General features: G+C 42.6%; 1 protein-coding gene across 1 annotated transcript in view; it reads left to right on the forward strand.

The window, feature by feature from the left end:
* Positions 1 to 3897: 3897 nt before the first annotated feature.
* The window catches only part of FIGN (fidgetin, microtubule severing factor), a 442763-nt gene continuing 431327 nt past the window's right edge, over positions 3898 to 15333 (forward strand). The window contains exons 1-2 of the mRNA XM_039495345.1: positions 3898 to 4323; positions 5221 to 5281. The gene's annotated coding sequence lies outside the window, so the exon portion shown is untranslated. The remainder of the gene's footprint in view (positions 4324 to 5220; positions 5282 to 15333) is intronic.

Genomic DNA, 15333 nt, shown 5'->3' on the forward strand with positions numbered 1-15333 from the left:
ATATAAAATAAGTGATTCAACTGTAGTTATCCTGATTTCCTAAGTTGTAGGCAATCCCTCGGAGTTTGAGGATGATTGTCTTCCATAAAATGATAGCCAGTTATCACTGGTGGATCTGCAGGTGGCTAATGAGACTGATCCAGGATCCACAGTTCTTGTCACAATTGAAAGGGAGGATCTGGATTGTTGAGTCGGGCTGCAGTGTGTTCTTTCCTTCTTTTCTGTTTCTCCATTTCCTGTTGTCTACATTGGATTTCGAAATACTGGGATCCTAGCCACAAGGTCCTTTCCCATTTTGGTCATCGAGGGCTTGGGTTTCCCATGACTTCATGTGCTGGTTGCTTTTCAGGTGGTCCATCAGGGTTTGAATGATCCAGGTTCCAAATTTCATTGTTCAGTTTTGACTGCAGTAAGTCATGTGGTTGTGGATGTGGTTATCCAGTTCGGGGGAGGCAAGGCAGACTACATTTAGGGTACCTTTTCTAGCCCCCTCCCTGTGCAGGGTGAGCAAAGTGGATCCTAAAAAGGGCTGCTCAGTCACAGTTGTAGCTGTCAAGTTGCACTCCTGCCTCTGTGATTACCTCAGGATAGTCACCTCAGATGTAGGAAACCCAGGTTTGAGTCCCTGTTCTACCTGCTTTGGATCAAGGACTTGAACTTGGTTTCTCTTATCCCAGGTGAGTGCCCTAACCACTGGGCTATTGGCTATTCTGGGGATTGTGGCAGTTTCTGAGAGTGAGGCTGTGTTTGGTATGTGCTGTGCGCACAAGCCGTCTTTCTGTTAGTTTGGGTTTCCTTTGTTACTGGTTTGTTTCTTTTGGGTGGTGGTGTTTCCCTTCCCCCTGCTTTTTACCTATGCGGGACACAGGGGACTCATTCAGAGGTCCTTTTCAGATGGGTTTAGCACTCTTACCCTGGGGTTTGATGTGTGCCTGCATATCCTGTTCTGTGGAGGACCTATTGCTGAGTTTAGGTGAGGTTATTGGCTGTGCCAACATAAAATCTGCCTCTCAAGCAAATCTATAGTGATCTTCTTGACCCAGAAGCAGTTTGTGAATTGTTTGGTCCTGGCAGGGCTCTGGGTCAGTAGTCTTTTGTCCCGTTTTCCCTTTGTTTACCCCTGTAATTAAAACAGATTTTCCCAGTCCCTCCTTTCCTTTGCAATGAGACCCTGGTGTCTGATCTCTCCTGCTATGGGAAAGTAGTTTCTCCCGTTTGGATGATCCTGCTAGCATGTAAGAGTCCAGACATAAGGTATGACATGTTATTCCCAACACCAGGTTTATGTGGTTTTAAATGACCCTAAGCAGCCCTGGAGATGGGACAGATTATACAGTGTTTGCCACCACTGAGAGTATGAAATGTTTCTTGTGTGGTGAACCTGGTCACCTGAGGGGATCATGTCCATGTACCGCTGGCTCTGGAGTAAGGGGGAAGGGACATCATAGGGCCAGCAGAAGACAAAGCTTCTGTCTGCACAACTTGGATCTGCTCCCGCTCCTCTCCCTAGATGTTCTGCTGCTGTTCAGGGGACAGTCCCCGTAGAGGAGCCCTCTACTGTGGCCCCATCACCTGTGCTCAAGCAGAAATAAGTCCTAGAGTCTGAGGAGCACCTCCTCATAGAGCAAGTGGAGACAGTTGCTGGAGATGGGGGTGAGAAGCAGACTAGTGAAACAGATCTGCCTGGGGCTGTTATTAAAAAGGCCAAACAGCTGGAGGCCTCTGAGCTGTCAGCTCTGGCTGCGGGTGGAGCCTTGTGGAACAAGATAACATGGCTCTGGGTGATGGCTCCATGCCTGGCATAGTGATCCTTCAGGCCCCTGGTTGTACATGTCATTGTGCCTGCCATTCCTGAGAGGAGAGACATGTCAGCACTCCCACGGAGTGCATCTCTCTTGTGAGTGATGGGGGTGTTGCAGCAGTAGCCCAATGCTCTTCTGAGCTTGTGGAGTCTGAAGGTGAAGAAGAGGATGATGATGACCTCTGAGTCCTTGCTGGTCCCTGATGTCCCAGCCAGTCAGCTGGACAGGAGGGTGGGCAAAGTGTGCACGAGATCAGTGATTTCTTAGGTAGCACTAAAGTGGAGCAGTGAGTTGAGGTTGAGGCCTGTTTCCCAGATTTGCTGTGCTTTGCCCATTTAGCTGCTCTTATTTTGAGAGACACCTTTATCGATTGCAGGAAACATTTTTCTCTCAGGAAGTTGCTGAGTAAGGTTAGGAAGCATTCAGGGATGGTTCAGGGCATGTTGACTTCCCCTTGGCTCATGTCTCTCCAGATAGCCTATTTTCCATTGTTTCTCTCTTCTCTGTGGTGTACTAGGCTTTCCTGACATCCCACCACTGTCCCAGGGACTCTCACAAGGGCATCTTCTGCAGCTGCCAATGCTACCAGAACTCAGCCTAGGTGAAATTCAAGTTCTGCAATGGTTTAGCATTAAAGTGCCAGTAGGAAGCATGCACAGGAAAAGGGAGAGACATAATTATAGTCAGACAAGTAGTGTGAGAGAAATACCAGCATCTGAGGTCCTTACTGAGGGGGAAGGTTTAGGAAGTCCTGGTTTGGGCTTGTTTCACCCAGCTGCATGACACCGATGTTCCCACAAGGTTTTATTTATTAATTTTTGGTTTAGAGAAAAAGACTATGGATCACCAGAAGATTCACAGTCTCGGCTACCTGGTGGTCATCTAATGACTGATGCTGCAGAGATCTGGAGAGCAGCTGTTTCCTTTTACAGTTCTGTATTTGCCTGAAGCCTGTGATGTCCAGGTAATGGATGAGCTGTACCAGGTGTTTCCCAGTCCAAGTGGCAAGGAGATGTGCTATCCAAATGCACCTCTCTTTGTAGGAGCTCTCTTGCAGTCCTGCAGCTCTCTATGGGTAATACCCCAGGTTTCAATAGACAGCCCTCTGAATATTATAAACACTTTTGGAATCTTATTGATTCTGATATTTTCCTGGTAGTGTTGAAATGTGTCCAGGAGAAGAAGGTGCCCCTCACATGCCACGGGTCACTAATTGCCCCTGCTGCCATGTAAAGGGGACCTTTATGATTTAGGGAAACGAGACCTGTTTCCCATCTCTGTTCTGATTATAAAATCCTATCCGGGGTTTTAGCAAATAGGCAAATGGACTCTTTGATGCACCTTGATCAAACATATTGTATCTCTAAACTGCTGTATTTTTGATAACTTATTTTTAATTTGTGGTATTTTTACTATAAGCAAACTTCTTAATCTGCATGTGGGGTTTATTTTAGTGGACCAGGCAAAAGCCACGGTGAACTCTGTCAAAAGCTATCTTTTAAAAAATGTAAAAGCACTTGGGATTTGGCCAGTGTTTACATCATATTTTTTATTGTATCAGACCATTTTTAGTGTTTTAAAGATTAATGGGGGTCTTAGCTGCTACTTCCCAGTATGCAAAGGCATTTATCAGGAATGCCCTCTGCCCGGGGTATTCTATGCCCTGAGCCTGGAGCCAAGTGACCAGCCTCTCTGTGCCACGGGTGCTGGATGCTTTCCCAGTCTGTCCGTTGACCTATGCAGATGACATCTCCACTTTTATCACATCTGAGGGTGATGTGCGGGCACTTTGCCTGTTTGTGAATATACAAACAGGCATTCTCTTCCCAAATCAATTGGCTTCTTATGCAGTAGTCCCCTTCTGTTGCCCCAGCAATTGCAATGGGGCACTGTTACAGGCTGGCTGGCCCTTTAAGGCAAGCTGGGCTCAGTCTGGCCCATGACCTAGCAGTAACCCCTTAGACTAGCTCCTGATCTAGCTATGCTGGGGCAATTAGTAATCCCATCTGGGTGAAGTAGAGTTAGTGACTGATCTCAGCTGCAGAAGACTACATAAACAGAGCTGAGCTCAGCTGAGGGAGATCCATGAGAGAGAGAGCAGAGAGTTTCTCCTCTCTGGGAAGGATCTGGGGAGGGTAGGCAGACTGAGGAAGAAGATCACATGGGCAGAATTGATCCCTGTGGCAAGCCCTGGGAAAGGGGGCAAGTCAAGATACAGGGAGATTCTGCAGAGGAGTCAGGACTCTCCTATGGAGAGAAACCTACAGGCAGTAGCATAGGTTCCTGTGGGAGGAATCCTTGAGATAGGGTTTCTAAGTGGAAGCAGAGACTGTTAAAGAGACTGCAGAGACTGAAGCAGAAAAATTATTTGGATTTGCCTGAATTTTCTTTTGGACTTTTTAGTTACCCTGGAAGGGGTTTGAATTTTATATGTCTTGGGCAGAGGGCTGAGCTGTGGAAGACCTGGTGAGGCGGTGCTGGCACAGAGGATACCAGCAATGTTACATACAGATGGAAGACGGTGAGTGTGCCCTATCCCAGGAATCTCTGGGATTAATGTTGGGTTTTTGAGGGGTGGGGAGTATCTGAACAATAGATGTTAAAGAACTGGGAGTGGGATGAGGAGAGGGTGCAGGGCCTGCTGCAGAAATGGCATTGGCTTCTTCCTTGACTTACTTTTTGGGGCTGGATTTGGATTGCAAACAACCTTGCCTCAATATTGTTGCACTAGTTAGTGTGTCTGGATCTCCCTGGGGGCTCCTGGATGAGAGGCCCATCGCCCACTACTTTTTTGGGGGGGGGGCTGGTTTTGGGTTACAATTCACTTTAATATTGAATACACAGGTAATGAACTGTTATCTTTATTGTATGAGTTGAGGGAAGCAGAGCTATACTTAGTTGGCCTGATTAAAAGTGTCACCCTAAATTGACTCTCCCTTGTTAAGAAGGCAGTAGGAATGCCAAATCCCATTGAAGCTGAGAGGGGCTGGGCACAGATATGCCTAACTGATGATGTGGACTCTGAAGAGTACTAGACACAATTTGACCCTCTGCACATCAGTACTTTCAATCATTTTTGTTTTTACTCAGTTGAGCATCCTTGCTTTTGTTCAGTGATTACTAGAGCTGAAATCACTGATGAGGAGGTCTAGAGGCTAAGGCTTGGACCTTGTATGGGGCAGTATTGCAGTGCAAGATAACCAAGAGGCAGCAACACAGAGCTTCCCCCACTACACAGTGAAATCACTAAAAGGTGGAATTAGTAAGAGCTGGGCTAAGTGGGGGAACCTCTGAATGCAGCACTGCAGAAGTGGCAGCAAGAGGACAGCAGAGGCAGAGAAAGCAGCAGTGAGGTAGTTGCAGAGGCAGTGGCAGCATTGTTCAACCCCCCCCTTTTTTCTTTGTTCTGTCTTTTTAGGGTTGGAGGTGGACTTATGTGAATGCAACTCTGGGACTTTGCTCACTAAGGACAACCAATTGTGAGTGGGTGCAATGGAGGGAGACGGGATTGGTGTGTTAGAGAGACACTGTTTGGACTTTCCCACCCCAAAATGGGGAAACTTGGGCAAAGGATGTTGCCCAAAATACTGTGGGGTGGTTTTTGGCTTATGGTTTCATGCTTTTGAATATGGTACATGTAGTGGTGTTTTCCCAAATTAATTCTGGGTTCCCTTTCCAATAAGATTTTTTTCCTTTTATTACATGCAGACTCCGTGCTTGTGGGTGGAGAGGTATTGCCTCTCCGGGTATGTCTACATTGTAATTAGACACCCACAGCTGGCCTGTGCCAGTTGACTTGGGCTAAGGGGGCTATTTATCTGCAGTGTAGACATGTGGGCTCAGGTTGCAGCCCGAGCTCTGGAACCCTCCCACCTTGCAGGGTACTAGACCCCAAGCTTCAGTCCAAGCCCTAATGTCTACACTGCAATTAAACAGCTCCTTAGCCCAAGCCCTGTGAGCCCGAGTCATCTGGTACAGGCCAGCTGTGGGTATCTAATTACAGTGTAGACACATCCTTAGGGGCACCCAGGGGTGATGAGTTTTCCCAGATTACTGGGGTTTCAAGCCAGTCCTTTTAGGAGGAACTCCTAGATATTGAACTTGGCCCTTATTGTTGCTGACTACATCTGGCAGAAAAGTTCTACAATGGGGTTTTCTATAAAAGGTTCTACCACTGTTCTACAATGGCATTTTCAATGCCTGGGGACTCCTGCAAAGTATTTAGTCTGACCAAGTGTTTTCTAGTCCATGGCTCTTGGAAGAGCTACTTTGAGGCTCTCATAAATTTGTTTTCTGCTGTTTAACCAGGCTGGGTTGATCAAGCAGTCCCATTGCTGATGGTTGGTGGGGATGGAAGCTGGATGGATTGCTCATGGTTGGGGGGCAGGGGGCAGAATAAGGTCCTTTCTGATTTTCAGGCAGTGGTCCCTCAGCAGCATGCTGAGGATCTGCAGAGACTCTTCTTCCCTGGGGAATTCTGTGCTCCTTTCACTAGTTACCTCCCCTCCGGTGGACAGGAGTTGTGTGCAGCTGGGGAGCTGGTTGTCTTGGAAGGGTCAGGTAGCTGTTCCTTTGCTAGCCATGAGAAAGAAGCAGCTCTGTGGTATGTGTGGCATTCTGTTTGGCCTTAGATAAGAAGTTTCATTTTTTCCCCCTCCATTGCCCCTGTGTTTTTTTTTAAGCAGCAGCTGTTTGGGACTAGTTTTCTTCAAGCCCCAATTTGTTTTGGGTGTGAGATACAGTGCCCACATACAGCCTGGTTCCTGCTTGGCCGATCTCTTACTGGGTTAGGCCAAACTCCTTGTTTTGAAATCTGACAAGGACAGAGTAGCAGGGGATGAGGGGTGTGATGGGCTGGGTCTGTTTTGTGTGCTGCAGATTGACTATACTTTTTATTAACTGACTTAACCTAAAACTGAAAGGTGTCAAAATTTAACTTGGTGGTGATGCCTTGGTGATCCATGTGTAAGGGTTGCTTAGGGTCTGACTCTTTTTACCTTCTGTGTGTGTACTGTAATGTTAATATTTGACACTTTTTTGTTTTATATGGGATGTTATGTGAATAAACATGTTTCCATGTCATCTCTCCCTGCTCCCCTCCCTGTTTTGCTCAAACTCCTTCTTGCCCTTTAGAAGGTTTTGTTGAAACTGATGCATTCCTGTGGAAACTCTTGGTTTCTCTGGAAAATGCTGATTTATCAAAGCCATGTTGTGTTGAACAATTCCAGACTAGATCTAGTCCTAAGGCATTTATATTTTTTCTGTATATTTAGACTTTTCCTTTAAGCTTGCATCCTGTAATGCCCTCTACTCTACTGTCCTAATGGCCTACATAAGAGTTATAAAACAAAGAATAACAAATTGAAGTGGGTTAAATAAATTTTAAAAAAGATTTATGTATCCAAGCCAAAAAATGTATATGTAGCCAGGGGGTGCATCTACAGTTAATAGAAACCAGGGAACATATTACTCCCTCAAAGGGCAAAATCTGGTTTTGGTATGTTCTAGAGGCTTTATCTACTGGAAGGTGACATCACGCATTTGAACTGATCCAACAGGCCACCCAGGAGAAGGCAGTGAACAGCCTAATAAGTATTTTGTCACAGATGAACAGATGAATGTATTGTGGAATCAGTGCAGTCAGTCCTTAGAGTATATCCCTAGCAGTAAGATGCCACCTCGGCTGATCTAGGAATATGGGCTGATGGTCTTTGCATGGGCAGACTAGCATAATGTCTGTAGCAGAGAGGGGAATGGAGTGACTTTAATAATGGATTTTAGTCTAGTGCTAACACTACTATGGAGGGAAAAGTAAACAAGTATGTTTATAATTGGCTCAGTAAATCCAATCTCATTCCAGCAATTGAGAGGTCTGGGTGAGAGGTTTTTTGGGAAGAGGGGGGAAATGATAAAGACCTCAGATACACTCATCACAATGGTGGTATAACAACCTAGATAGTTGGCAATAGAAATAAGCATATGTAAGACTGGAAAGTTCTTTTCATCCCTGGAAGCAGCAACTCCAGCAATTTTACATCAGAGGGCTCTGTTGTGGGGAGAGCAAAAAGAGCAGAATTGACGACTACAGCACGATGAACCAAATAAATCGTGCTACACTGGTGGAGGTATGTAGTAGTTGACTTGGAAAGTTTGTGGGTTTTTTTATCATTTCTAAGATGAGGCATCATTTCAATGCATGGGTTCATCTTTAGTAGCTAACAGCTAAGGCTACGATTTAGTCATGGGGAATTTTTAGTAGAAGTCATGGACAGGTCATGGGCAAAAAACAAAAATTCATAGCCTGTGACCTGTCCATAACTTATAGTATAAACATCTGCGATTAAATCTTGGGGAGGGGGCTGGCTCTGCTGTCGGTGCGGGGCAGTGTCACCAGCTGCCAGGGGCCATGGACTGCAGCTGCTCCATCTGTCCTGGGACTACCAGAGCAGCGGCTGGTGTGGCTGTCTCAGGAGCTACCTGAGCAGCTGGCCCTGGGATCAGCCATACTGGCCCCTGCAGAAGTCACAGAAAGTCACAGAATCCATGACTTCTGAAACCTCTGTGAAAGACATAGAGCCCTACTAATGGCTTATTGGAGAGAAGAGAATCCTACTGAGGCAATGCCATGGGATTGGGTGAGGGCATCAGATCAAATTAGTGTAATCTTTTTAAATTGACAAGTGCAAAATGACCTAGAATATGAACATACTACATAATAGGAGCAGAGATTGTGGCATTTGACCATGTGCTAGCAGAAACTTGTTACTAGCCAACTCTTGCACTATGTAAAATGATGAATTTTCTATACTTGCTGAAAGTCTTCATTGAAATTTTAGTTTAAAGTTTATGGAATTAGTGTGCACAAGATTTTTAACATGTGTATCGGGTACCCGATAAACTAAACATACATAACTGTTAACTTCGTTGACCCAAATTGAAATGAGATTTTAAATGATCCATTGTATATGGTAACATATATCATCTTTGAATGATATACAGTATGTTCTCAAGGACAAAAACCATGGGGGAATAGTTTCCCCCCTCTTTAGTAGGCAGCTGGGCAAAATATAACATGTCATATGGTAGCAGCCCATTCTGGATCCTTCTATGGCAGCAACATTAGTATGTTTCTGAATCACAGGAGTTGCCAGTGACTCCTGGCTTTCTGAGGCATCCACAAGAAAAGCCTACTGGGTGGGATGAGTGGTCTCAATGGGCTATCAACGCACAGCTGTCTATTCCTGAGGTTTGAGAGAACACCCCAGATAGATTTACAAGTGTTTGGTTGTGTACTTGCCAAGAAACACAATATTCAAAACTTCAGATACAAAGATGATACATGCATTTTAACAGGATACTTTATACTGGACAGATTGTAATTTTTCCATTGAGACCTTACATGATACACTTTGCATAAAATGTGTTGCAATTGTATAACAGTGGTAGCAACAATCATGCAAATGGTAATCTTCAATCCTGCAGCATCACAGGGTTCATATGGAACTGGGAGGTGTCCTCACTGGATTCAAAACCCAGTTCTGTATGTTTGACACCTTTCTCTTATTTTACACCTCCCAAGGTGTATACTCAATATAATAAACATAGATATTATTTTTAATATCTTGTGGAAATACACACTGGAGATGTTCCAAAAGGCCAGTGACCAAAGTAAACCATCTAGGTTACAGTAAATGTGCATTTTTAGCTACGACAGAACCTCTGACCAGAATTTTGTACACCAGAAGGTTCCTAATCCCTGTTAGAAGTGGAAAAGCAGGTTGAGTGTGTGTGTGTGTGTGGGGGGGTTCCCTCCCCTTCCATGGAAACAAACAGATCTAAATTATAAATGAGGGTTATATAGGTAGTCGGACATTGCATTAGGTTGGCAGCAGCTAGTTTGGTGACAGTAAGTGAAACTGCCGTTAGTGCCAGGGGTATTGCTGAGCTGGAAAGGATAATCTTTCCTATTAATGTGGGGGTGAGGTCGTGCCTCTTCATACTGTGAGCAAAGGACTTATGGGAGACAGCAGCTGAATGAGAGGGGATGATTACTCTGGTCATTGTCCATAAGACTCTAAACCATATACTTCTTAGATATGAAAGCACAGATTTTATAATTTATTAATGATTTAGTGAACTGGGGAAGGCCAAGAGAGTAGGATGTCTTGGGCAGTGGACAACAAAGAGGGCAAAATAAGAGAGAAAAAATGATTTATTCTTTTATTTAAATAGAGGCCAGTTGGCTGGGCTGGCTTTCTAAATGAAGAAATGAATTGATGCTGAAAATTAAGGCAGATGAGAAGAGGGGACTGAAAACTAAGGGTTATAATGATGACAATGGAAGTTATGCAGTAAAAGGTTTGGCAGGAGAAGAGTGTCCTATTTTTGTTCAGAGAATTGCTGGATACTTTTAATTACTTCTAAAAATTGCCAAGTGTAAACTCTCCAAACTGCCAGTGTGAATGGACTGGGTAGACTTCTCCGATCCCCTCCTCTTCCCTTTGCAAATTTCATTTCCGATTGGACTCTGATGTACAGAATCATTTTGTCACTTTGCAACACTTGTATCTAACACAATGCAGTGATATACTGTGCAATGATAGATGCAGTTGTAGTAGCTATTAGAACCGCTAAAAATGAACATTTTCCATAATCTAGATTGTTTACTTTGGCCACTGGGCTTTCTGCACATCTCTAGTGTGTATTCCCACAAGACATTAAAAAGATGTATATGTTTTTGTTTGTGTATACACTTTGGTATGTGTAAAATAAGTTTACATTTTAAATGCATTTGTGCTGCTATCAGAGAAAAGCAAAACAAAATAAATTGATACCAGGGGAAATGTCAGGCGTGCAACACAGATTTGTTAAATAAACATTACTGTATGGCATTAGTTAATGTTATTACTTTGTGTCCCTTGTGACTCTTTTTTGATTATCTGCGTTTCTAAAGAATATACACATTAGGAGCAGAGCACAAGAAGTCTGCATGTGCTGTTTGTTGGAGGGAAGGGGAGTGCCAGGCTCTGTGTGTGTGTGTATTTTAAAAAAACAAACACAAATTTTGTTGGTGGAGAAAATTGCAGAAATTTCATCTGACATTTTTAAATACAAATTTCTACAAAACTTATTGCTTCCCTCTGCTTTTAATTTTTTATTTGCATTGGTGAAGACTGATTTGAGGTTGGAATAAGAAGTGCATGCTAAACTCTTTCCTCAAAGTCTTTAATTTTAAACTAGGATGGATGGGGGGTGGGGAATGATCTGTAGATATGCACTATTTTGTAAGCTTACTACATGATGATGCTGTAGTCTCAAGCTGATGTCAACATACTAGGATTCAGCAAAACACTATGGTCTGATCTTGCATATACATGTTCGCCTAATGAGAGTCTCAAACAATTGCATATAGGACAGATAAGATTGTCCATGGCTATTCCAGGCTGTTGTATCCTTACTTTGTGCAGTTTGTTTTCACATAAAAGATTGTCTTGCTTCAAAGCAGTTAATGGCAACATGACAGATCTGCCACCATCTTGCTCTGTTTGTAGGCTGTGTCCCACTTCCTGGGGTCAACCTGACATGCTTTCAATTTGACTTCTTTGTTTGTACTGGCCACCGTGAGAACAGGTGTCTTGCTTTAGCTAGCCATAAAATATGGCCTTGCATATTTTCAAGTTGGCCATATGGATGAGATGTCCAGACAAAGCATCTGAGCTTTTATAAGCAGGCTTTGAATGCCAGACTTCTGCCAAGGATTAAGGACTTCAATATAGGGAATCTTGTCCCTGCAAACAAACCCAAGACTGCTTAAGGCGCTGATTGTTTCCTAATGTGGTGGTGGCATGTTGTCCATGTCTCAGTCATATAGGAGCATTGCCCAATATACATTTAGCTTAGTGCTTATTTTGACTGCCCTGTTCCCTAGGCAGTGTGACAGTATTCCAAATGCACAGCTGGCCTTGGCTATGGGATGGGTAATCTCCTCATCGGTTGTAGGCAGTCCTAGAATGCCACTTCACAGGTGGAAAAACTTCTGTATGGACTTGAGAAGAGCACTGTTGATCATAATTGGGTAGACCTATGCATTTCCTGGTACAGGTTGGTACAGTACTTCAGTTTTATTTAGGCTGACTGTGAAACCAAAATGATTAACTGCATGACTGAAGTGATCCATTCTAAATTGAATGTCATCAATTGAGAGAGCAACTAGTGCTTGGTCATCAACAAATAAAAGCACCTTAATGGGTAAATCTGCCACTTTCATGCAATTATTGAAGTGTTGCAGATATAAAGTTGTTCAATCAGCGTGGAACTGGATAAACTTGCTACTTGCATGAGGATCAAAGGGGCTGATCCTATACCCCTTTTAGAGGTAACCAGTTCTTACTCGTACAAATAGTCCATTAATGCAAATCAACTCATAAGTAAGGTTTTGCCTACAATACATGTATCCTCATTGATGAGAGAAATTCATGTACCTCTGTTTTCTTCAGCAGACACAGGGTCTGCATGACTCTGGAGGCTTGTAATGTCTACAGTGCATTAACCTCTAAATTGCTGGATCAAATCCAGCTGTTAATAGCAACCATGCATAGCAGTATCAACTTGCTGTACTAGTCTGATCTGAATAAGCAGCTATCGTGTTAGATTCAGTTGCACATCTGCTAAATTTCAAGTTTCCACTCGAAAGCACGTAGACACTAAACTTCTAAAACAGTGGTAAGACTATTTATCATGGGCAAAACAACATATCTTTTCCCTAATCTTACTCTCTGCAACAGCCAAATCATTTTCCAAATAATTCAGCATGGAAAGCATTAGCCCAAATGGTTGAACTTTGTCAAAGATATAAGCAACTTAAAATAGGAAGTATCAGAGGGGTAGCCGTGTTAGTCTGATTCTGTAAAAAGTGACAGAGTCCTGTGGCACCTTATAGACTAACAGACATATTGGAGCATAAGCTTTCATGGGTGAATACCCACTTCGTCGGATGCAGGACTCTGTCGTTTTTTAAAATAGGAAGTGTCAGGTGACCTTAACTATAGGCAGGGTATGCATGTTGCATCTAATAAATATAAACAATTTGTATAAATATTTACTATTTATATATGCATGTGTATGTCCGATGGGGACACAGGCTGAATAGAATCTTTCTGCTGTTAAGGAGCATGATGTGGTTCATGCTTTGTTGCACAAGTGTTTGAAAGGGCCTACGGCATTTCACACCACACATATATTAAATAGTTTAAAACTAAAACCTAAAAATATGCCTTGTCCTGATCCCTCTGAAGTCAATGGCTGCTGTGCCATTAATTTCACTAGGAGCTGGATCAGGCTCTAAATTATTCTCCCTTTTTATTACATGAAACTGAAAAGGAAAAATTTCAATGGGTTTTGCTGTAGGTATAAAACTAATTGCCATAGCTCTAATTTCTAGGCTGGTTTTCAACTTTCTTTTAAAAAATGAACTGAAAAAATAACCTCTCTTTTTTGTTATTGTTAACCCTATTAATGGATTTCATCACCTAGCAATAGGACTCTAATCCTAGTACCCACCCTTCTCCATAATATTCCTGAAATCTATCACATGCAGCATGTAGCAATGAAGACTCTTAAATAGTGACATATTTATCCTTAAGAAGCAGGTTTTGCTGGGGTTCATGCTTGAGTCCATTTTTCTTATCTTTTTTTCAAATGGCCAAAGTTAACTGATTTGCAAGGGCCTCATTTTAAATTACAGTCATTCAATGAAAACAGAAATTAACACTTAGAGACATCTATATGCTAATGATTGTAGCTCAGGGAATACCCTTCTAACCTTTTCAAAAGGAGTTGGTAAAAAGCCATTTCACTTGAAAGCAACTTAGTAAAAATGGTAGATTAATTAAATACAATAAAATTTCCCTAAAATCTTTATTCCATTTATCATTCATATCATTATTTTTCCTTCTTGCATACCTTAACTCCAAACAGAATATTCCAGGATGCATTTATTCTGGGATGTCACAAGCAAAACAGTTTTATTAGATGCTGGAAAACAGAGGTTAATAATGTCATTGGTTTTAGGAATGGCAGGCAAACAGGGGGGAAAAGCACTTCCATCTATCACTCTACATATGATACTAAGTGTGTGAATTTTTTTCAAAGGGTCAAGAGTAGGGAGGAGAAAAGATTTCCTATAACGCTTCCAAATGCTAAGCTGTGAACTTAACAAGAAGATCTCAAGCTTTCAGACCTTTTAAGTGCTGTACATGTGCACCCATTAGAGATGGAATTTACAGTAAATTCCATGTGGATATTGCCACATATAGACATAACGAAGTATTGGCAGGTATATGTTTAGGAGTAGGCATAGTAACTCCACCCTGAATATTACATTGGTTGTTTTGGTGTGGTTTGTCTCTCATCTCTAAATTGTAAGCTTCTTGGGTCCAAGGGTCTGGCTCTACTTGTACAGAATCTTGCATATTTTGGGCACTGCCATAATACTATGTGAATGATCATATTGGGCAGGAAAATGTGAATTATTTAATGGCTAGAAAATGGATTATTTTCAATATTGATTTCTGAATGAAGTTCTCTCTGGTTCCAGGCTGAGGGTTGCCATGTGACCACCTGTGAGGGTGGAGGTGGATGTACTGAGGTGTGCAGTGTTTTAAGGGTAATGAATCAGTTTAAAATATGTATTTCTTGACCCTATGAGCAATAAAGGACACCTGAAGTGATAGTGACAAGGCTAATGCAACAAAGAAGCAAAAAAATGTTGCTGGAAGAAGCAGTGTGTAGAAAATCTGTTGCTTTAATAGGTCTGCCATAAATCAGACCTTGGATACCTAAACTCCATGAGTCAGATTCAGCACTGACTTCCACTCTCTCAACCACATTGAAAGCGGTGGGAATGTACTGGCTGTACCAATAGGGTAGGATAGGATATGGCCCTTTGTAATGCTTAGCTGATGCAGACATCTTCTCCATTGTATGTCCTGATTTTCATGGTATGACTCTTCAGAGACCGCTAAAGCAATTGTTTAAGGAATTGTACACACGTGTTGTGACTGTACTTGAGACTTTAAGAGAAGAACATATATAAATTATACTGAGACAAACATTGCTGTGACTTGTACTTGTGTAAATCTGGGATAATGCCATTGACTTAAGTGTTACTAAGATCATCACTCGGCTCTGTATGTTCCCAGACTTTTCTGTCTGGATCTACATAGCCTACTTTTCTATTATTGCCCTTCTGTTCTTAATGTTTTGTAAGGCTTTTTTTAAAAAAAGATTTAAAATCGACTTTGCGTCGGTGCTGTTTTTTGGTCCCTTTACAAAACTCAATGGCACAAACAGCGGCTGTTTCACACTCCTAAACAACATGGATAACCATCAGTTGATTAGTGATAGATTACTAAGGGAGAGGCATCAATGGCTCTGTGGTATGCTGTCCTTTTCCAAAATCTAAAATTGCCTTTGCATGGCTACTCTGCACAGAGGGAAGCCTGTGGGTTGGAAGACCGAATGTAGGGGAACA

This window comes from Mauremys reevesii, linkage group 11 (genome assembly GCF_016161935.1).
Source record: "Mauremys reevesii isolate NIE-2019 linkage group 11, ASM1616193v1, whole genome shotgun sequence".
Classification (NCBI taxonomy): Eukaryota; Metazoa; Chordata; order Testudines; family Geoemydidae; genus Mauremys; species Mauremys reevesii.